This window comes from Uranotaenia lowii, chromosome 1 (genome assembly GCF_029784155.1).
Source record: "Uranotaenia lowii strain MFRU-FL chromosome 1, ASM2978415v1, whole genome shotgun sequence".
NCBI classification, from domain to species: domain Eukaryota; kingdom Metazoa; phylum Arthropoda; class Insecta; order Diptera; family Culicidae; genus Uranotaenia; species Uranotaenia lowii.
This window is the reverse complement of record NC_073691.1, coordinates 96583953-96608955: the sequence shown is the minus strand read 5'-3', so window position 1 is coordinate 96608955 and position 25003 is coordinate 96583953. Positions and strand designations below refer to the sequence as shown.

Sequence of the window (25003 nt, the reverse complement as noted above, 5' to 3'; positions counted from 1 at the left end):
CGTTCTCGTCGACGAGATGCACTATCTGAAATCTGCGCGAGCGGCCAAGTCAAGTCAAACAGGCACGGCTAGCTCTCGCGCGTCCTAATCGAGCGGCGGGTGAGGCCTCTCTTTTGGCTCAAAGAACAGGACGCAGCGGCTCACAATGCAGCGCGCGGCGGCTCTCCGAATGGTCCGAGGCGGCCCTCTTTTCGTCACCGGGCGGCGCGCACGGGCTCGAGTGAGGGCCTTGTGTTTCGTTCGTGTTTCTGATTGCAGTGCCGATTGAGAAATCTGTGTGTATGATTTTATCAACAGGATAGTTAAAATATATGTAAGCGCGCAATGGGATTTGGCGGAGGGTTATAAAAATTGATGTAGGAAGTTAACGTTACCCATTAGTAATAGTTACCAGCACTAGTAACTATGAAAAATTTACCATGCAATAGTAAAATTTCGCAAAAACGCCAAATGAAAGAGCTTTACACAAGGATTGTTAAAATGAATGTTAAAAATGTTTTAGCCACTAGTAATAGTTACCAGCACTAGTAACTATGAAAAATTTACCATGCAATAGTAAAATTTCGCGAAAATCGCCAAATCAAAGAGCTTTACACAAGGATTGTTAAAATGAATGTTAAAAATATTCTTGCCACTAGTAATAGTTACCAGCACTAGTAACTATGAAAAATTTACCATGCAATAGTAAAATTTCGCGAAAATCGCCAAATCAAAGAGCTTTACACAAGTATTGTTAAAATGAATGTTAAAAATATTCTAGCCACTAGTAATAGTTACCAGCACTAGTAACTATGAAAAATTTACCATGCAATAGTAAAATTTTGCGAAAAACGCCAAATGAAAGAGCTTTACACAAGGATTGTTAAAATGAATGTTAAAAATGTTTTAGCCACTAGTAATAGTTACCAGCACTAGTAACTATGAAAAATTTACCATGCAATAGTAAAATTTCGCGAAAAACGCCAAATGAAAGAGCTTTACACAAGGATTGTTAAAATGAATGTTAAAAATGTTTTAGCCACTAGTAATAGTTACCAGCACTAGTAACTATGAAAAATTTACCATGCAATAGTAAAATTTCGCGAAAAACGCCAAATGAAAGAGCTTTACACAAGGATTGTTAAAATGAATGTTAAAAATGTTTTAGCCACTAGTAATAGTTACCAGCACTAGTAACTATGAAAAATTTACCATGCAATAGTAAAATTTCGCGAAAAACGCCAAATGAAAGAGCTTTACACAAGGATTGTTAAAATGAATGTTAAAAATGTTTTAGCCACTAGTAATAGTTACCAGCACTAGTAACTATGAAAAATTTACCATGCAATAGTAAAATTTCGCGAAAAACGCCAAATGAAAGAGCTTTACACAAGGATTGTTAAAATGAATGTTAAAATTGTTTTAGCCACTAGTAATAGTTACCAGCACTAGTAACTATGAAAAATTTACCATGCAATAGTAAAATTTCGCGAAAAACGCCAAATGAAAGAGCTTTACACAAGGATTGTTAAAATGAATGTTAAAAATGTTTTAGCCACTAGTAATAGTTACCAGCACTAGTAACTATGAAAAATTTACCATGCAATAGTAAAATTTCGCGAAAAACGCCAAATGAAAGAGCTTTACACAAGGATTGTTAAAATGAATGTTAAAAATGTTTTAGCCACTAGTAATAGTTACCAGCACTAGTAACTATGAAAAATTTACCATGCAATAGTAAAATTTCGCGAAAAACGCCAAATGAAAGAGCTTTACACAAGGATTGTTAAAATGAATGTTAAAAATGTTTTAGCCACTAGTAATAGTTACCAGCACTAGTAACTATGAAAAATTTACCATGCAATAGTAAAATTTCGCGAAAAACGCCAAATGAAAGAGCTTTACACAAGGATTGTTAAAATGAATGTTAAAAATGTTTTAGCCACTAGTAATAGTTACCAGCACTAGTAACTATGAAAAATTTACCATGCAATAGTAAAATTTCGCGAAAAACGCCAAATGAAAGAGCTTTACACAAGGATTGTTAAAATGAATGTTAAAAATGTTTTGGCCACTAGTAATAGTTACCAGCACTAGTAACTATGAAAAATTTACCATGCAATAGTAAAATTTCGCGAAAAACGCCAAATGAAAGAGCTTTACACAAGGATTGTTAAAATGAATGTTTAAAATATTCTAGCCACTAGTGATAGTTACCAGCACTAGTAACTATGAAAAATTTACCATGCAATAGTAAAATTTCGCGAAAAACGCCAAATGAAAGAGCTTTACACAAGGATTGTTAAAATGAATGTTTAAAATATTCTAGCCACTAGTGATAGTTACCAGCATTAGTAACTATGAAAAATTTACCATGCAATAGTAAAATTTTGCAAAATCGCCAAATCAAAGAGCTTCACACGTAGAATGTTAAAATGAATGTTAAAAATATCCTTAGGCACAATTTTCCCGTATGTTTGGATAACGTGCCGCTATTAAGCCTACCCCCATTCTGATGAATGTTAAAAATATCCTAGCAACTAGTTATAGTTACCAGCACTAGTAACTATGAAAAATTTACCATGAACTAGAAAAAATTCGCGAAAAATGCCAAATAAAAAAGCTTTACGCAAGGATTCGTAAAATGAACATTAAAAATATTCTAGCGAATATTAAAAGCTACCAGCATAAGTAACTATGTAAATTTACCATGCAAATGCAAAATTTCGCGAAAAACGTCAAATCAAAGAGTTTTACACACGAATTGTTAAAATGAATATAAAATATATTGCCGCCACTGGTAATAGTTACCAGCACTAGTAACAATTATAAATTTTCCATGTTATAATTATTTTTCGCGAAAAACGCAAAATCATAGGTTCTAAAGATTGTTTAAATGAATGTCGAAATATTCTAGCGACTAGAAAACGCATACATCTATGGTCACAGAATGCATGCACGCATCACTCAACTCAGTTTACATGTTAGTGTCAACAAATTTTCAATGAAAACAGATTTTTATCAGTTCTACATATGTGTGAGCTTTTTCGTTTATTTAGAATTCCGGGTCAAATGTCGGATCTTCGATGATGTCATAGTTATTTTTTAATAATAGAATTTTTTCTAATATTTCCGGAGACAAGTTGACACGGAATTTGGTCAATATTTGGCCCAAGCTATTGAAAGCCCTCTCCGCAGACACCTGCGTACACGGCAGCTGCAGGGCTGTCATTGCCAAATTATTTAATTCCACATCAAGCTTATAGTTTTGCTTCCACCATTCGATAATGTCCACGTCCAACGGTATAGATGGCTCCAGTGCAAACCGACGTCACCGTTTTTCCAAGCTCTCGTTAGAGTCCGACTTCAAGCGCTTAGAACTCTGAAAAAGCTGTTGAACCCTGTTGTAGCGAAGAATAGCAAACAAAATTTTTTTTGATACTTGGATCGTTATTTTGAAACACAAATTTGTTAAGAAAAAAAAAAAGATTTTCTTAACTTGTGTAAGGCTCTTTGATTTGGCGTTTTTCGCGAAATTTTACTATTGCATGGTAAATTTTTCATAGTTACTAGTGCTGGTAACTATTACTAGTGGTTAGAATATTTTTAACATTCATTTCAACAATCCTTGTGTAAAGATCTTTCATTTGGCGTTTTTTGCGAAATTTTACTATTTCATGGTAAATTTTTCATAGTTACTAGTGCTGGTAACTATTACTAGTGGCTAGAATATTTTTAACATTCATTTTAACAATCCTTGTGTAAAGCTCTTTCATTTGGCGTTTTTCGCGAAATTTTACTATTTCATGGTAAATGTTTTCATAGTTACTAGTGCTGGTAACTATTACTAGGGTTTAGAATATTTTTAACATTCATTTTAACAATCCTTAAAAACGCTTTGATTAGGCGTTTTTTGCGAAATTTCACTACTGCATAGTAAATTTTTCATAGTTACTAGTGCTAGTTACTATTACTAGTATGTATTTTTTAACTTCTAACATGGATTTTTTTAACCCTCCTCCCAAGGCTATTGCTTGCTTCTATCTGTTTACCATATCTATTGATTAAATTATTCGCACAGACTTTTCCGCCGGCCCTTAATAACGAAAACACGGCGAACACTCCGTGTGCTAAAGAGAGCCGCGCGCGCCGTCCGGTGAGCCGCCGTGTCCTCTCGGTAGATACTCGGTGTTCCTACACGCACGCGGCAGAAAAACGCAAACGCAGTTTCCGAACCGCTCGCGCTCTCGAATAGGCGCGCGCGAATTCGCTCTGCTCAAACATTTTCAATCTGCGTTTTGGTCGCAAATTTCTCGAGAGAATTTCGAGCAATCAAATGTGCCCGTGAACCGAGAACGAAAGAGCTGCGTTTTATTTGCTCTTTCTCATTCGACGCACTCCTGCGTGTTGAACCCTGGTCACGACACATATCACTTTTAAAAATGGATAGCAGTGAAGGAATATCAACCCTGGAGCAACTGAACGACCTTGACCTGGCAGACGATATTGTTTTGCTCGCCCAAACACAACAAGACATGCAGAGCAAACTCGACGACCTCACCGAAAGCTCCAAGGCAGCAGGTCTCAAAATCAATGTCGGAAAGACCAAGTCGATGGAGATCAATACAGAAAATCGTTCCAATTTCGTGGTTGAGGTTGAGGTTGAGACAGTGGAGTGCTTCCAGTATCTTGGTAGCCAGATTACGCCTGATGGTGGGACCAAGAAGGACATCGAGACCCGGATCAGAAAAGCCCGATTTGCGTTTGCGAGTCTCCGAAACATCTGGCGGTCACGCCAGATCTCTCTACGAACTAAGATCCGAATCTTCAACTCAAACGTCAAATCCGTATTGCTGTACGGGTGTGAAACTTGGTGCACATATGCGGTGACGACGCGAAAACTGCAAGTTTTTGTGAATCGCTGCCTGCGGAACATCATCCGCGCTTGGTGGCCTGGCAACTGGATCTCAAACGTTGAACTTCATCGCCGGTGTCATCAAAAGACGCTAGAAATCGAGATTCGGGAACGTAAGTGGAGATGGATTGGGCACACGCTGCGAAGAGATGAAAACGAGATTTGCAGAGAGGCGCTTGACTGGAATCCAGATGGGCATCGAAGAAGAGGCAGGCCCAAAAGCTCGTGGCGGCGAAGTCTAGCCGCTGAAATCCGCACAGTTGACGAGAACCTCGGCTGGCAGCAAGTGAAGACGCTGGCTCCGGATCGCCAGCAGTGGAGATCTTTTATCTCAGCCCTATGCGCCGGTCAATCGGCGCTGGATCCTTAGGTAGGTAGTGAAGGAATATCAGTGAGAAGGAAAATATTTTCTAGCTAAACCATGAAAGGAAATAAATCTCAAAGGGCACACATACATTGACGTGATGACTCGTGACACTTAACCAAATTTTGAACGGGCTGATAACAGGTGACAGATGTGTCAAACTGAATAAATCGAGTGGGAATTTCCTCGCCAAACAAGGAACCTAATTCTTGAAAAATATTGCCACTGAATGTTAGTTTTAAAAATCTCATGTTAAAATTGAAGCAAAATAAAATTTTCATGAAACAAGTTAAGGTGTTTTTTAGCCGTTGCATAATTTAAAAATGCAGATTGTCGCTTATTAGACTTAGTCAAAAATTAATTATAGCAATCAGTTATCATTCTAATCATAAATCTTTGAGAAATAACTAGTTTGAATTGTGCGATTAGGGTATATGAAAATTGCAAATTAATTCAATCATTTATAGTGCTCTCCTCAAAATCAAATCAGTCGAGAGATTCCCTTCAATTCAATCAGGGTATAAGAAAAGTTCAGATACCGGTATTTCGAAAGCAACTTACTATCTTCTTCACTGAGCGTTTCGTGAGCGTTACTCATATTCAAATCGCTTTTGATCGCGTTGATCGATTTTGATTACATTTGGCCACATACTAGAAAGTACCGTAAACTGGGGGAACTTTGATCACTTTTTTCATTCATTTTTGAATATTTTGGAAGGGGTTGCTTTTTAGTAATACCTAAAAGCTTTAAAACACTTACTGAGGTGAGGAGTATTAATCATGATCATTGGTTGCAGTAAATTCAAACGACATTGGTGGTTATAATTAAATGTTTGTTACAAAACCAGATTTCGAGTTTTGGGTAACTTTGATAACTATGGTTTTTACGTATCTCAACATCTTAAAAATCATTTTTTTGATGCCATTTAGCACAAATGGTTCAAAGCATCGATAACAGTAATTTTTAGTCTGGACTAAATTGAACTTTTCACATTTTCTTTCTAAAACAAATATACTCAAAAAATGAACAATGTTGCTGCATACATTTAGGGGCAAAAATTATAAACATTTCTCAATATTTTTTGTCCTCAAAAACAAATGATATTTTACCTTCATGCAATTCCCTAAGTTCTCGCACTGTTCCAATGTTCTTTTTATCTTCAAACTAAACCATTTGATAGGGTTTTTAGCCATTTTTACTCTACGGGCTTTTTCGTGGAAAATGACCGTTTTTTGCCAATATCCAATAATTGTCATAAAATTACCATAAAAATAACTTTTAAACAAAACCAAAACCAAGAAAAAAGTTAAACTTTCACATTAAACAACCCATTTGCTCCTAAATGCTTAAATTTGATGAGGAGAGATGTTTGTTTGTGAGCCTTCTAAAAACCAGATACTTTATGATTTTAAAATAACATTTTATGTAATATAAAAGATTTCCTAATAAAAACCAAATTTGTCCCATTTGTAACTAAATTTATAGGCTTTCAAACGTAGTAAACAGTTTTCAGATATTTTAACTTTATTCTTAGTTAATGATGATTATGTGCAAAAATTTCATGTTGATCAAAGTTACCCCGCTGATCAAAGTTCCCCCAGTTTACGGTACTTTTTTACATAATCTCACAAACGTAAAATTTGACAAAATCACAGCTAATATTTTGAGGCAATCTCAATTTTCCATATTTTTACTAAAACAGTTGTTTCTCTCTTGCAAGTGCCCGCAAAATGTTCAAAACTCATTGAGTGAAGAGTTTAGAAGTTTATGTAGCTTGTGTGAAAGTGTCATGAAAATCTAGCAACTGTGAGAGAAAGGCATTCTGTCAAATTTGGAAGTTTGTGCGCTGCTCTGTACGATATAATTCTTTTTTTAACGCAATTGTATCTACATATCTAAGGGTCCGGCGCCGATTGTCCAACGCATAGGGCCGAGATAAAAGATCTCCACAGGTGGCGATCCGGAGCCAGCTTTGCTGCTAGCCAAGGTTTTCGTCAACTACGGGGATTTCAGCGACTAGACTTCGCCGTCACCTATGAGGTTTATCTATAGGTGGGGACAACCAAAACTTTAGTATTTGTTCGTTGTATCCATACAGTTTTGTTTATGAATGATTGTGACGTAACGTCAAGTACAAGGGGGGTACATAGTAGGTGTTCTGATGCACCAAATTCCCGAATCAGCCATGTTGATTTTTCAAACTGGCTACCATGGACACGTTGCGTTTGTTTACCAACAAAACACTTGAAGATGAAGACGTCCGTTTAAGAGCATCAGACTTATGGAGAGTTTTTTTGAAAGGACGATGCTGCACGTACACGACCTGTACGAGCGATACCTGCATTAAGATACCAGACAAACCTGATTTTCTGCGGCGAATTCAACAGTGTTCCAGAATGTGGCTTGAACCAGCTGATGAAGGAACGCTCCGTCGACGACGAGGTGGCCGACTGGCTGAGTATCGAGGAACAGGCGTTCGGTGTTTTTAAAAGTGAACGATATTATTCGGTTGCGTGCAAAGGATGAAGCAAAGCTCTGCGACACTTAGGCAAACTTCCTTCGGTACAGTCTATGGCTCAAGGGCATCGCCTAATCAATTCGGAAATTCATAGCAGAGAGCAACTACTGGGTAAAAGCTTTCTCAACGAATTTTTCGGTACTTTAACGGGAATAAACGTTCAACACACACAAACTGGTCTTTTTGTGCAAATGATGAACAATTATAACGGTTTGTTTTATAAGTTTAACGTTTTATTAAGTTCTTAACTACATTTTATTAAACCTTATTTTAGGGGAACATTTTGAACATATATGTCTGTCTTTTTTATCTCATTCCAACACACAGGTAAAACAGTACGAGGGTTCCAACGGTGAGTACTGCCACCGTAGAAATAGGCTGCGATGTTCTTCCGATTAGCTCAAATATCCTCACCGACACTGCTATAATAGCCAGAAACAAACCGATTTGCGCGTTCATCGAGTATGAGCTCGATTTAAACAATCCGACGGATGATCGGTTGCCTGATAATTGCGGGTGTAATCGATGGGTTCTGGCGTTCACGGGGTTCGTTTGATGGCTGGGTGATCACGGGTAAAAAAAATTTGTTTGACGCTGGCTATTCGGAAATTGTATGGAAAACACCAGCTCGATCGAGATCAGCTGGTTTGTAATTTCGGGTTAATTGGTTGCCGGCTATCAGTGGTGTCATATTATAAATCTGAATAACGGCCGGTGGCTGATGGAAACTAGCTTGGGTACACTGAAAAACAAATCTGATGAATTAAATCATCTTGCCTCACTGAACCATTTTTTCTTATGTTTGTAAACAAAGATAACTAGCACCACCAACCCCCGCGCTCTCCTCGCCTACTTATTTCAAAAGTCAGCAAACCTTCTAATTTTTATAACCTTGGTCAAGTGTTAAGCGCCCAAATGTTGCCATGGATACTCATTAGGAGGAATGTTTGGGACGCAAATAAACTTGTTTATTATTTAGAACGAATTGCGTCGCCGTGCTGCGCGTCGGGAAGGAAAAGCTTACGCTGAAAGGGTGCTTAGGTTGTGATTAATGAAATTACATGGAACATTGTATGCCCTCGGTGAATGGCGACTTCAACGTCTAGACGCTTATGAACGTTTGTGACGTAGCAACGTATGAACCCTTAACATGTTGCTATTCAAGTACCATATCAAAATGAGGAAAAAGTTAGGTGAAGATACTGAAAATTTATGATTGTTAAAGTCGGAACAACAAAATATCGTTTTTGAAAGTATGTATGTATATGTATGTATGAGAACCCACCAGTGGCTGATAGGTCTTTCGACCCGAGTCGGTACGGGAAGTCTCGATCGCACATTCAAATATTGTTCATGCTTAACTCATAAACAATACTTGCAGCACAACCAAGGGGTCCGTTACCACTGGCTTGGGACAGGTTTGACTCATCTTACTCCCTTCCAACTGTTCTAAACAAATAAAGAATCCTGCAAAGGTGTCTAAGTAACCTACTCAAGATTCCAAATTTGCCGAGATACTCCGGCTGGCTTGAACCCACAATCCATTGTATATAAGTTTTCTGGTCGTTTGATGACCTGTCCAATCCCCCCGCGAATCCCCAATAACAGAGTTAAGCAGTTATGAAAATATGAATATAAATTGAAAAAAAAAGATACACATTTTAAACATCTTACCATTTGAAAAGGATTCTAGAATTTCTTCAATTACACAGCAGAAACACTCTGCCTCATGGAACAGCTGACAGAATTCCGGGAAGGATGAAATTGTGTCAGTTGATGCTTGATTTGAACTTTTCAATATCCACAATTTCACCAATTTTACACTTTTTTGGTATCAAATTTGGCAGGAGCAAAAAATCTGCTACTTTTTATTCAAACAACGCCAACGATAACAGCTTTTTGTGAAAAATATCGACAATTTCACCACTAAAACAGATTAGAAGAATAAAATTTTCACGGGCGAAAAAAAAACGCGTACGCTGCCACCAAGTCAACGCTTGCTTCTACAAAATATCGTTTCGTTTTTGAAAGTGCACATAAAATTTGAAGGCTCTAAAGAATGGTTCAGAACAACTTGACATTTCGTGACCTGATTTCAGTCAACTACCCTGTTCTGTTGAAACTGAGTGAATTCACGTCACAACTTCAAATAAGCATAACTTCGTTTGTTGATGTTCAATCAAGAAGCTACGCAAATCAAATTGTAGGCAATTATTTTTTCTACAACTTATTCGAAGGCACCGATATTCTATTCCCACAGAAAGAACAGGAAATCAAAGTTGTATGTACTAAAGTCAAAAATGGTCAATTCTAGCGTGAATTCATGTCACAAAAGCAATCGTTCACAACATAAAAAACTTAAATTTGTTAATGACCAATTATATTTATTTTGAAGGAAATTCAATTTGTAATTGTAATTGTTTCTTTATTCAATGACGATAACCTTTTTGTAAAATTACATTGCATCAGGTCAAAGAGATTAGTGGGAAAGAAAATAGAACAATGGAATGAATAAACATTATTTTAATAACTAAAAACTAATCAAACAAAAACAAAGTATTGGAGGTAATTTAAATTAACAAGTGAGACATAAAGAAAAAAAAACAATTGTTGCAGCGTTTGTATGTGGTTTTGACGGAGATGAGTGTACCATTCCAGAGCGACGCCCCAAAAACAAGTACGCTTTTGCTTCCAGATGTACCATGCCTCGGGATGATGAAACATTGGATCCTCTCTTGACGTCCTCTTTGCAAATGTTGGGTAACATATCTTGGAAGAATGTTGTGATAAACTTGTCGCATAAAGCAGCATATTCGCAGTTGATAGTTGGAATCCAGCTCGTGACCAAGGATGAATTTCCGAACGCGTTGAGTCGAGTCTCTGCCTCGGAGGTTGAAAACAAACCGTGCAGCTGACTTAAAACACATATTTAGTCGCTTCTTGAGAGCGGCTGTTAATCGCTCCAATCTTTAAAAAAGTGTGTAAAATTTCAAATGCTGACACCCAAACAATACGTTGAAAATTGACTTGAAACAGTGCCATCTATTGCGCCGTTCAAAAGTAACAAATCAAGTTTTCCCAGTTCTCTTTGGTGTATTTGGAGACATCTGGTGACTAAGCTAAAAAGGAAAAATTGGTTAAATGTTCGTTGGAAATTTTACACAAGTTTCGTGAAATAGCTTGTACGTCTGTTCTCTGTGACCGAAAACCTTTGCTACGACGTCATTCACTTGCTGAGTCCATGAGAGGTTGACGTCCATGTAAATTCCAAGGTTCTTGACTGAGGTTGAAAGTGATACAATTTCTCCTCTAAAAACTAATGCTACGTTCGGTACAATTGTTCCGGTTTTGCTGAACACAACAGCTTGGGTCTTTTTCGGGTTCGGTACGAGACAGTTGTTATTGGACCATTCCACGATTTTTCTCAGATCTTGATTAACTTGCTCGATGAGAAAGAAATCTTAGGGATAGGAGTAATAAGAGGCATTTTCCAGATATCAGGGAATGATTTAGTATCGACTATGGAATTGAAAAGTTCACAAAGGATGGGAAACACAAAAGGACACAGGAGTTTGACAAACGAGATAGGAATCTCGTCGGTACCAGTAGCGTTAGAATGTATGTCGTATATTTTTCCACTGATTTCACCAGCTTTAGTGTGATGAAAGCTAAAAGTTGGTCTACGATCGACGTGGTTTTGTACCGGTGTTGGATGATAAGTACTGATAGGTGGTAGCATCTGTCTGTAACCTTCAGAGAAGAATGTATTCAGTTCATCAACGTTCCCTTCGATACCGGAAGGATTGTCTTTAGGGTTGTAATGTACACCTTCTCGTTTAAGATTACTCCACAAGGTTTTAGATGGAAGTTTGTGATCGAAGTTTTTATCTGCGTAGCTTTTTTTGGCAGTATATACCAACGACCTGACTTTGTCACGGTGTCGCATGTATTCGTTCCATAGGTTATCATTTCTTGAGCGATTGGGATTTCTCTGATACAGAGAGTAGGCAAGGTTTCTAACTTTGATACACTGCTTTATCCTGCTAGTAATCCAGGGAGTGCGTGGAAAATCAGCTTGAAGTTGTATATTATCTATGCCGCGGAAACTTCTCAATAGTTTTGTTTGAGGTGGTGGTCTATGTGTTCTAGTATCGGTGAGTAAAAATACTACCTCGTGATCTGAAACTGAGCTGCCTAGCAGAACTTTAGATTTGACGACGTGTTCAGGTGAGTCAGTTATCATGAGATCAATTGTTGTAGCACTAGATTCGGTGATACGTGTTTAATCAGTTGGAAGCACAGATAGATGGAAAGTAGACTTAATTTGACGCAACGCTGATAGGTTAGCGGAAGGTTGTTGGGAAGATACGTTAATATTGAAGTCGCCAACTAAAAACAATCTGTCAAACTGGTGATCCATGAGATCAAGTAGCAATTTCTCGTAGCTCTGGCTATAAAGTTGATTTGAGCCTGATGGGTTATAAACCACAATGACACATATACACAGATCATTTACTTGGGCGAGCACGGCGAGGTATTCAACCAGGCGGCGGCAACGCTATTCATACCGTATGGAGCACATCTCTCAGATTTCCCCTTTTTTCCCCTCGTTTTGACAGATTAAAGCTTTTTTCCTCAGATTTAAGCTTTCGTCTCCTATGCTCTCAAGGCAAAAAAAAGCTTAAATCTGAGGAAAAAAAAGCTTAAAAACGAGATTCACGACCACTTATTTAAAAGATGTTGGTCACACGATACATAGACAAAACGTGTAACGTTGCCGCCCGCCTGTATTCAACACGGCAACTGATGGCAACTTTATTATCAAAAACGGATTTAAGAATAGTTTTAGCCTTAATGCCTTTCTGAATGTAGACACCAATGCCACCACAGGTTTTTGAGCGCCCACGGGAAGCAGGAAGACTGTGTTTGACAAAATTCGAGGACGGTATTCGGATAGGACCGACAGGAGAGGAAACTTTCATCAGTGTTTCGCTGACAGCAGAGAAATGGTAGTCATTTCGATCGAGCAGAATTTTCATGCCATCAATGTGATTTTTTAGACCACGAATATTTAGATGACCAATGCGTAGGTTAGAGCGATTCATGGGGAGTGTTCATGGGAATGTCAGGGGGTGAACAATTTGCGACCGTTAGCTACAATTTTTTTCATTTTCAAGTAAATTGGTTGACTTCAAAAATGATAACAGTGCAGAAAAGTCCGGAAAAGCGATTTCACGTCACGGTAGAATGTGGAATTCACCGACGGCATACAATATTCCATGCGATTTTATGAATCACAATCAAAGCACCCTTTCATTTACACTTTTTTCTGACGCCCAGCACGGCGACGCTATTTGTTCTAAATAATAAACAAATTTATGTGCGTCCCAAACATTCCTCCTTATAAGTATTCATGGCTACATTTGGGCGCTTAACACTTGAGTGTAAAATGCTTATGATTTTTTATTGCCTAAATTCATTAAGTTGCTGTAAAAACTTGATTTTTCAAAAACATTTTCAAAGCCACAGAACAAAACAGTGTTGCAAATACGCGCCGCTGTATATTCAATACGCGCCTAGCAGCCGTACGCATCCGAAAGCAGCCGAAAACCGAAAACACACTAATACTTACAGACATTTTGACTGGAAAAAAAAATGAAAATGGACTAATCAGAATTTAAAAAAAAATGGAAAGTAGATTTATTTGGGCTAAATCAACGCTAAAACAATGGTTTTCAACTTTTTGTTCACTTTCAATGAAAACTGGCCATTTAGAAAAATTAATGCTATTTTCAGCATATTATGATTGACGCGTTATAACGAGCGCATGGGCCGTGGTAGAACATACCCATAAAAAGCATATTTAGAGAGTTCAATATGTTTTTTTCGCAAAAAATCATAGTTTAGATTCTCCTTTATCGAATTGTCAGAAAATATTGTCATATCCTGTTTTCTCTGCTTGGTGACACCTTATTGAAAGTGTTTTTAAATTTAGATCGAAATGAAGAAAAAACAAAATCGTGAAATAATTACCACACAGGGGTATTTTAAGGAAAAATACCTAGGTACAATCACAGCATTTAAAAAAAATTGGTACCTAATATTTTTCAGGCTTAAAATGCTGCAGGTTCTTCAAAACAAGCGTGGCCACATGGGGCGTTATATGAACTTTCCCCCTACTAAAGTTTTAGGTTGTCCCCATCTATGAATTGCGAACATAGATAAACTAAATGTAAGTCATATTTTTTCATGAGTTTTTAAAAATCAAAGTTCAAATTACTTAGACTAACTAAGCATGCCGCCACAATCATAAAAAAAGGATTATAATACAAGCTAGTTAACTAATAGGAAAATTCTGTCTGTTGATCGCTCGCGCAACAATATCACTTCACGTTTTAATACCACTAAACTGAAATTCGCTTTCCTCAACGCTATTATGCCCGGCTCAGATGAACGGAATCTCAAATACAATTAACTTTTTGTTCAGCGCCAGCAATTCCATTCCGCTGGATCTATATTTACCGACCGGTTATGCAATTACGCACATTCAGCACAGCGAGATAATGTATTCATAACTCAGAGATACAATTTCAATTTAAAACACAAATTGCAACAAAATCTTTTTCCTCATCCTGCGTAAGTCTTCAATCACAAGTGAAGTGACGTTCTATTTCGTGCTTTCCGTTTGTTCGGTACATCAGCTCGAGCTTTTTTTTCTCAACTGTTTGTTCCATTCCGTTTCTTTGGGGGTTGGAAACGGAACACGGTCCAGGAAATGAAACGAAGGACGTTAACCACCCGACATCACCATTCAGAAGAAGCCATCTCGTCAAAGGACGAATGATGACAAAGGGCGAACTTCCTCTTACCCGGTAAATGGCAAATAAAATAAGGAAGAAAAGTGCTGAACCGTACAATCTTTCCACGACTTTTCCGACGAAGACAACGACATACCTACCTACCCACATACATAACGACAGCGCGCCAAAGACAGTTATGGTTGGGATTTTCCAGAGTAGCATCTGTTCCATTATTGCATCGCCCGGTTTTCCCAGAGATTGCAATACGTAACAGTACATAGTCTGAGACATGAACCCATATGCGCTGCCAGATATGTATTCATCAGTACGCCTCCATCTGTCTCCGTTTTATGATTCTTCTAAGAAACATGATCTTCTAACATTAGCATTAGTGTGCCAATATTAGGAAAGAAATTGTTGCATACAGGAATGTTGCGTAAAGCAAAATACAAATAGTTTATGATAGATGATTTCAGACTTTCAAGCAGTTCTAGCGGGTCTTACTTTTCAGTGATTAATTTTGAGCAAAATTGGTAAACAAAAATTGAAAAAGTCTAGAAGGGAAACGGAATGTTTTCATTATGTAAAACCATTCTGATTTATGAGAACCTCAAGCTAAGAATTTATCCAAACCACTACTGGATACCAAGAATCCGCTTATTCGATACCTCCTGGCAATGGTCATGGGTAAAATTTTACCACTATGGACCTAGAATTCCAATATCGCAAGGCAAGCTAATGGTTTTCTGAATGGCAGGGTGAAAGTTGTTTGTCTTTGCCCAAACCAAAGGGGGTCAACCCAACGAAAAAAGGATTGTTCCGGCAGTTCTGGGAGTTAACGGTAACCAGTCAGTAGTGGACGGTGCACATCCACCCCTAGAATGGCGATGATGGCTCTTTTTCTTCTCGGCATCGGAAGACGTTGCTGCTGCATATGAGAGTGGCTTGAATATGAATTTTCCAATGCTTCGGTTGGAATTCAATTTAACCTTCGTTTATTATCTACACCCAAAATTCAGCCTCTGTGCCAATGGTGTGTAGTCAATTACATAGCATCATTGGTACAAGAAGATAACGCGACCGGTGCTGATTCGATTTGCTCCCACTGGCATTAATCTCCCAAGTTAACCGAATTGCGTATGTCTGAAAGAAACAAAATATAAACGTTTGCACGTCCCTCCCTATCGCATCACAAGACGAAGAAGGATAGAAATAAATACCTGCCAATACCAGGCAGCCAGCGAACCGAGCACTGTGCGTGTGAATGTAGCAAAAGCAACAACAAAAATATCCTTCTAATTCAATTCACCGGCACCGGCAAACCACGGCCAATCTGTGCGTGTGTATGCAGTAAAAGCAACCAAAAAAACATTGCTTCAATTCAATCCACCGGCAAACAACCACGGCTAAGCTGTGCGTGTGTATGTAGCAAAAGCAACAACAAAAACATTCCTTCAATTCACCGGCAAACAATCACCGGCCAAGCTGCCCGGCTTTAGCAGCTGTGTATATGTAGCGTGTGTATGTAATAGCAGGCAGTAAGCAAAGCACAGTTCTCATTCAATGGGTTTCCCGTTTCCTTCACTCCCGTTCCCTTTTCCGTTTTCGTCAAAAGACAAAGGAATGCATTGAAAGGAGGGAAACGCCGGGAAGCCGCCGTTGTGGGTTTTTTTGTGATTGATCGGTGACAGAAAGCCTATGACAAATATCCCTCCTAATGCATGAAGCTCGAATAGTAGGGTAAAACTGTAAGCTAAGCATAATTTCTATTTATAGCGATACCAATCATTTAAGAACCAAATTGAGAGTTGACAACGATTCAAGGATGAAATCTACGTATTATCGAAAAGAAAAAATATGATAAAAACTCGATTTTGACTATATTTTTGTAAAAAAAACTAAAACAGCCAGAAAACAAACCGCGGGGTAGAACGCCAAAACTAGTGGACAGAACGCACCAAACAGGAAGGGTGGTAAGAAATAGAACAATGATTATACGGAATGTAATTATTGAAACACCAAATGTTTAATTACATGTTCATCGTAGTTTTGTAAACTACCATTTTTTGGCTAAAAATCATTTAGTATTGCTAAACTGATCGAAAATTTCGCTTTTCAAAATACACTTTTTAATATCCTTATATATAAAACGCCTTCAAGTAGGCAACGAAATTCAATTTTTTCGACTGATATAGTGATATCGCGGCAAACATGGCGGCCGATAATTTTTTCGAATCGAATATTGGTGCACCGTTTTAACTCGAACAAGGACGAAATTTGTTATAATTATGCAATGTTATCGTCATTTGGGAGTCAGCAAATAAAAAGAAAGGCATTTTGTTTTGATATTCGGGTTTTGTCAAAAGTTTACAGCATTCAAAATTTGAGCGTAAAACACGTGGTCTTGTGGTCTTGTCTTCTGCCCCAATTTTCATATGTTTGTTTTGGATAAAATTTGTAGGAAGTTAATAAAATACAACAAAATATTTATAGTCTTCCGAAAAAGCACATGAGTGGTAAAACGATAAGCTGTAGTTTGATCAGATTGCGCAAGCTGTTTTACCATAAAACCTTATATGAAAAAACTTAAGAAAAATTACAAGTTTCACGCTGATTCCATTAATTTCTCTGTTTCTAAGAACTAAAGTAGATTTTGTGAACTTTTTATCTATTGAATGATGAAAAAGCTTGTTTACTACAATAAAAATGAAGAAAAACATCATTCGAAGCCTTAGGTTAGTGTATATTTGAGAAAGAATGACATGGGCCATTTTACCCCGCTGGTGCGTCTTGTACAGTTTTTCCCTACACTGGTTAAGATGTCGAACTGGTAAGACGGTTTGAATGGTGATATGAGTTCGAATCTCCCCACGGCGCTGTGGTTATTTTTTTTTATTTTTTTGTTTCTGGGATGGATTATCCAATAGGAACGAAATCCCATAAAATGATTTTCTGGTTTCGCTTGAATGTAGTGGTCATGCATAATTTTGGTTGGAAGCCGAGTCCTTATGCCAGTTACGGTTTTTCAAACATACCGTCTTCGGCACAGTGCACATTTCAGAGCATTATCGGCACAGAGATATGCTAAAAAAGGCATTGGATTTCTGTTACCTCTTCTATGGGTGTACTCTTTGAAAATATGTAGGGGAGAATGGGGATACTTGATCCCTAAGTCTTATTTTCATCATATCTTTTTGAAAAAAAAATTGCAGATCGCCGTCTTTTGCATTTTCTGACAGCGTGTTATTTCAAGTTTATATGCTTCAACAGTTAAATCGGTATATGAACCCGTAAATGAACTAGAAGCATTTCCGTGGGACCAAAAATTTGTGATATTTTGAAAGTTAAAGAAAACTTGATGCTTTAATCAGGGTGCCCTAAGCTTTGATAAAAGTTTCATTGACTGTTTTTTCCATATTACTTTCATATTCCAGTTTATAAGTGTCAGACAGAAAGTCATTGCATACTTAAAGGCGCTATTTTCAAATTTATGGATAAAATCATTTTTTGAGTCATTTTTATCTGGAAATTATTGGAAAATTATTAGTCATTTGATTTCGTGCTTAGCAATGATCAACATCCATTTTTTTTTTTGTAAACCTGTTTATTAAACACTATAATTTTGATTTTTACAGAGTTACCGAGTCTTCGCCTGAGCAAAAGTTTTGTCCAGGTCCATATGGGAATTGAATCTGCACATTGCAGATTTCACAAATTGATGTATCTGTACCTTGGATTTTATTGGTGAACCGCTTTTCTTTACTGGGAAAAATATCTTTAAAGATTTTCAAAAGAGATGTTTTAACTTGCGTTGATAAAAAGTTACTATTTAAATTTTCTAAAATAGTTTCCCATTGAAGGTTAGGGGTATCCTCTTGAGTTTTGCATTTAATATTTAGAGAGTTTATAAAAAAGTGATAAAGTTTGTTGCATGAATTTAAATGATTATCTTGTTGTAACTCTTTTGCAACACAAAGCCATTCTTTGAAGTTCCGAGGTAAGGTTTGAGTGTCTGCTTGATCTAGAATAAAATTGTCATGAATTTGAACTCCTTCTTTATTTATAAACAGAACGTTTTTCACAAATAAAGCTTTTGCTTTTGAATAAACATCAGCAAGTGCCAAACCACCTTTGCACACCGGAAGATAAAGTTCATTTCTTGGAACCTTAAAAATATAGCCTTGCCAAAGAAATTGTCCACATATTTTTTTAATTGAAGCAATATGTTTGTTTTCGGGAGGTAGAATTTGGCAGATATACCACAGCTTTGATAAATTAAATGTATTTAGTATCCATGTTTTATTAAAAATATTCAAGTTTCTTCTGTAATGCGGTTTAAGAGTAAACTGTAATTTTCTTATGTAATCGTTATAATTTTTTTCAGTCATTTGTTTTAAATTTTGGCATATTTCTACTCCTAACACTTTTAACGTTTTCGTTTCTGTAATTAGCTGTGGGCCTGATGGGCCATTATTGATTCGTAAAAATGATGATTTTGTCAAGTTGAGTTTTATTTTAGAATAAATGCTAAAATAGCTCATTATCTCTAATGCAACATCAAATTCATGATTATTCTTAACGAAAATAGAAATATCATCTGCATAGGCAATAACGTTAATGAAGCTATCGCCTATGAGATGTCCATTGATATTTTCACATAGTTTTCTAATCAGTGGTTCAATATACAGAGAGAATAAAGCCATGCTTAACGGACAGCCTTGCCTAACTGAGCTTTGTATTGGGAGAGAACTTGTTAAAAATCCATTGAATAAAATTTTGGAATCCAAATAATAATAATAATAAATAATAATTATACAAATTTATTAGGTCATTTTTAATGAGATAAAAAAAAATTCATAAAATCTATAACAAAGGCCATCCGGACCAGGACTGCTACATTTAGATGCTTGTTTTATAACTTTCCTAAGTTCTTCTTCCGTAATAGGCTCGACAAGTTTTCTGTTATCGTTATCATCCAGAAATTTATTCAAGATGCTCAATTCACCGATGAGGTCTATTGATTCTCTGTTCTCTTTTTGAAAAATGTTTTGAAAATAGTTGAAAATTGTTGCTTCAATTTCATTACATCATTTGTAATCTCTTCCCCTATTTTTAATTTGATAGTTTTCCCGTTAGATTGATTAATACTTTTTGTCACTTGAAACATACTTAATTTTTCATCAGCTAGAAGATTTGTAGTTTTTATTTTATAATTTTTCATGTTCATTCTCCTCATTTCGATATTCATTAGCTGTGTTTTGACAATACTCATTTCTGATGAAACATTTTCATTTTTGTTTTGTTTATCACATAATTCGCTTGAACATTGATAGTAAAAACTTTTAGTAGCTTGAATTTCTTCATACATTTGAAAACTTTCGGTTTTGAAAAATTGCCCAAATTTTTGTTTAACTATTGTATTCCACCAAAAATTCAAATCTGTGTAAAATGATCTAGATTTCAAATTTGTATATATTTCTTTGATTTTCTCTATAATTGATTCATTATATAGCAAATTTGAGTTGATTTTCCAATAACCTCGCCCTAGAAAACTAAATTCCATTGAGTCTCTTACCCGGTACTTAAGCTTAACCCCATGGTGATCAGAAAACATAGCGGAATAGTTTGAATATCAAGCACTGAATCACAGAAGTTCCTTGACCCATAGAATCTATCTAAGCGCGATTTCGAATTACCACGAAAAAATGTAAAGCATTTATTTTTTCCTTTTTTAAATTGCTCAATATCAAGCAGATTCAATGAAGTAACTAAGTCCTTCAATCCGAATGAAAAATTCTTGACCGAGGCACTCGAATCATCTGGCAACAATATGCAGTTAAAATCTCCTACTAAAACGTTCTCCTTTCCAGAAATCAAATGAGGCAAAATCTCGCGTGTGAAAAGGTGGTCTCTTTCCTTCTTGAAGTTATTCCCCGAATGAGCATAGATATTATTGAAATTAGTTAATCCTACGGTTACTGATAAACTTCTTCCATTAGGGTGCATTAAAACGTTTTCAAACTCAATGTTTTTTCGCAAGAGGATACCCGTACCCTTACCATCAGTACTTAAATTGATAAATGATTGGTGCGTATTTATAAAACAAAAATTTTCAAATGCGACCTCTTGTAAGAATACAATATCAGCATCACAATTCCAGACAAGATCTCGCAATAACATCTTCTTCACCATTGAATATAATGCATTCAAATTTGTTGTTACTAAATTACGAACCAACGACATAATGAATTAAGTGGAGGATAAACAATTGCAAACCGAAGTCAATTTAAAAAAAAACGATAAATCGAACACAATTTGAGCATTTCTTCATACACTTACCATCTTATGCACTCTTTTTCATCGCAGCTGCTCTCTCTCGAGTTCGACGTCCAATGATCTCGATTGAACTTGATTCCGGAATCGACGCAGCCACTGCAACCGATGTTGTTTTGCTCGTCTGTTTTTACTTTTTAGTTTCTATTTCTGATGCTGAGCTGGTGTTGGATATAGTCCGCTTAAGGTTAATCTTCTCCGAGTCCATTTCGTCGTCACCGTCGTCGTCTTCGTCGTCATCGTCGTCGCCATCAACTCTGTTATCGTCTTCGTGTCCATCGTCGTCTTCGGCGCTGCTCACAGCTTCAACCGACGGTATCGATTTTGTGGCAACTGATGATGTGAGCTCAATCTCACCGAGAGAGGTGAGCTGCATCGGGGCTTCACGTTGTGGTCTAATTTGAGATTTAATCGGTAATGTTGTCATATTCTTAGCGATATTGCCGATGTTCGAAGTAGCTCCGATCGTTGCGTTTTTCAGAACTTGGCTGAACGAAGGTGGTTCGGATAATTTTTGCGCACTGGTACCGTTTGCTCCTGCTTTAAGGCTTGCTAATTTGGGACACTCAGCCTTTATATGACCCTCGCACTCGCAAAAGAAGCATCGGTTTTTTAATCCTTCATAATACAATCTTACTTTAAAGTGCGCGATGAAGATATTTGGAGGGAGCTCCTTGGTGACCTCCATATGTATCCCTCGAATGCCGCTGAACACGGGGAAGCCCGAGTTCGCCGCAAACTTCTCACGAACTTGTTGCCGAATCGTTCCAAATTTCCCCAACACCGCAGCGATCTCCTTATCCTAGATTTTGGGCGGCAAGTTAAAAACACGCACATACCGAAAACCGCTCGTAAAGCCATTAAAACTTACTTCAACCAGAAACTTAAGGAAGAAGCAACGCTCGTTTTCGTCCTTATATAATGAATGGACAGTGGAAGCCTGTATCGCCAACGTATTCCCGACGAAATCGAAGACGTCCATGTAAGCAGGCGGCTTAGCTGATGCACCGAAAGCAATTTTAATTGTATTTTTCCGCGTTTTTTCCATTTCGAAACACTCCGAAATGGACTCCGTTAAGGCTGAAGGAAGAAAAAATGATCTTACTGACTAGAGCAAAAGTTAAATCACGTGTGATCGCATCGACGTCCGAGCGTGAACTCGTCCATTCAGAAGAAAAATATACTTTTTTGGACTCGAGAGATCAAGTGAACCCATAGCATACATTTTGGAAACGATGTCACTCACGTAAAAATTGTACAAAAGAGGACTCAAACATGAACCCTGGGGTAGGCCCATATACGAAATCCTCCTTATCGCAATATCTCCGTGAGCAAAGTTCAGATGTTTCTCACAAAGTAAGCTGTATAAGATGTTGTTTAGCAGAGGAGGCAGACCACGGGAATGCAATTTGTCTGACAACACCTCGATTGAAACTGCATCAAAAGCCCCCTTTATGTCTAGAAACACTGAAGCCATTTGCGCCCATTTTGCATATGCCATTTGTATCTCTGAAGACAGCAAACCAAGAATCGGACGCAGGTTTTTCGGGCTTTTGGATAGCTATAACTCTCACTAGTCTCCAATCTTCGGGAACAATGTTATGCTCCAAGAATTGATTAAATAAATTTAACAAGCGAATTTTTGCGGAATCCGGAAGGTTTTTCAACAAGTTAAATTTTATTTTATCAACTCCCGGTGCTGAATTGTTGCAAGAGAGGAGAGCAAGTGAGAATTCAACTATCGAAAAGTTAGAATCCAAATCACTCCGATGTGGTGGCACATCACGAATAATTTTTTGCACAGGCGCTGGATCAGGGCAAATTTTTCATGCAAATTTAAAGATCCATCTCTGAGAATGCTCTTCGCTTTCGTTCGACCGAGATCTATTGCGCATACTGCCTGCCACTTTCCACAAAGTATTCATGGACGTTTCGCGTGACAGCCCACCCACAAAATTACGCCAGTAAGCCTGTTTTTGCCTTTGATCAATTTTTTAAATTGGTTTTCCAGGGAAACATACACCTGAAAATTTCCGATGGTTCCATGCTTCCGGAATGCTTTGAGCGCTTTGGATTTATCTGCATACAGTTCAGAACATTGGCTGTCCCACCAAGGGTTAGGAGGCCTTCGATGAATGGATGAAGTTGGAATGGGTTTTGTTTGGGAGTGAATAGCACAATCGTAAATCAAGCCTAACAGAAAATTATATTCCTCTAATGGAGGTAGATCATCTACAGAATTAATGACTGTTATGATTGCGTCTGAATATTTTTTCCTTCAATGTGTTTTATGAGATCGCATGTCAAAGTTGTAGGATTTGAAGAATTGACCCCATTGGTGATTGTAATTTCGATAGGCAAATGATCACTACCATTGGGATCAAGAACTACCTTCCACTGGCAATCCAATGAAAGTGAATTTGAGCAGAGCGAGAGGTCAATTGCACTTTGTTTTGCAGGACGTTTAGGTACCCGTGTTTTTTCTCCCGTGTTCAAAACAGTTAAATTGAAACTGTCACAAATGTCATAGATAAGAGTAGAACGACAATCGTCAATTTGTTCTCCTCAGACAGTTCCATGTGAATTGAAGTCACCCAGGATCAACCTTGGCTCAGGAAGCACTGAGCACAGGTCCTCTAGGTGACTTCGATCCACTGCAACTCTATGAGGCCAGTACAAACTGACAACGCATAAGTCCTTACCTCTTATAGTTGTATGACATGCAACAGCTTCAATCCCTCCTGATAAAGGAAGGTGAATTCTATAAAATGAGTGGTGCTTTTGATCCCCAAAAGCACCCCACCATACGAGTCGTCGCGATCTAAACGAATAATATTAAAGTCGTGGAATGAGAGATCACTTGGAGAAGAAAGCCATGTTTCGGACAGAGCAAAAATATCGCAATAAATTTTATGAAGAAAGAATTTGAACTGATCCAATTTAGGGATTAAGCTGCGACAATTCCACTGTAGAACAGTGATATCTCCGACCTCTTGGCTTAAATTAGCTATCAAGAGTGCCATAGTGCAGGTAACAAAGCATTTACAATGCTACTAATTGAGCCAGGAAAATTAAAATATCAACAAAGACTATTTAAAACATCGGTCAATTTAAAAAATCCTTTTTGAGAAGCTGAAACTGATGGAGATCTGTTAAGATTTGGAGCGTTTGATGTCCCCTCAACTGGTGGATTGTTAGTTGTATTGAATGTTCTCAAGAAGCCAGGGGGGATCGGTTTTTCAACAATGGACCGCATTTTCTCGCGGCTCAATGAAGAGGTTATCGGTGAGGTTTTTCTGCGAATCTTAAGAGATGTGCATAAAAAGCGCAGGTTGAAATGTTCGTTTGTTGATAGGACAATTCCAATTGGCCTAGCGAGCAAGAAACAGTTCACCTGAAAACAAAATGTTTTACCAATTTAAATTAGCTACTTTAAAATCATATTGATTTGTTAAAACTTAAAAAAATCGTTAAAAATTATTATAATGTTATTCCAAGTTCGGGCCAGTTGGGAATTATTCTCGGTAATCTGCAATGTTTGCAATTCGATTTGTTCAATTCATGTAAGATGAATAATTCCATACAATGCCAAGAATATGAAAAAATTGGGGTTTCACTTTTTTTTGTATCCATGTTGAAAATGCCTGTTTGAGTTGTTTTGAAATGCAATATTGCCAATTTGATAAATGTATGACGTTATAAAAGAATGTTTTATTAGAAAAGTCTGCTACCGAGCGTGCTTAGAAAATAAAGCAATTGCTTGGAGATTTGTCTAGCAGTTGCTTCCAAAAACTGAAGAATTGACCCCATTGGTGATTGCTTGTTCTAAAAGTAAAAGATTCTGTCAGAGAAAACAGCTGTCAAAACAAACTTTATTCATAGCAACTGCAGCAATTGCTTTAAGTGACTACTCGACTGCTCGATTTGGTTTAGCAAAAGCAATTGCTAGGTTTTTTTTTTTCATACCACATCATGAGGGGACGCAAATAATTATCAGTTACCTTTTCTCTGAATGTGATTTCTCCACCAGACTCCTAAAAGCGGATTCTGCCTCACCAGATCATAGTAAGTGATGATATCATGGACTCAAATG

At 37.4% G+C, this 25003-nt stretch overlaps 1 protein-coding gene across 1 annotated transcript in view; it reads right to left on the bottom strand.

Moving 5' to 3' along the window:
* LOC129738441 (uncharacterized) overlaps positions 1-25003 on the bottom strand; it is a 198426-nt gene that overhangs the window by 50874 nt on the left and 122549 nt on the right. The window lies entirely within an intron of this gene.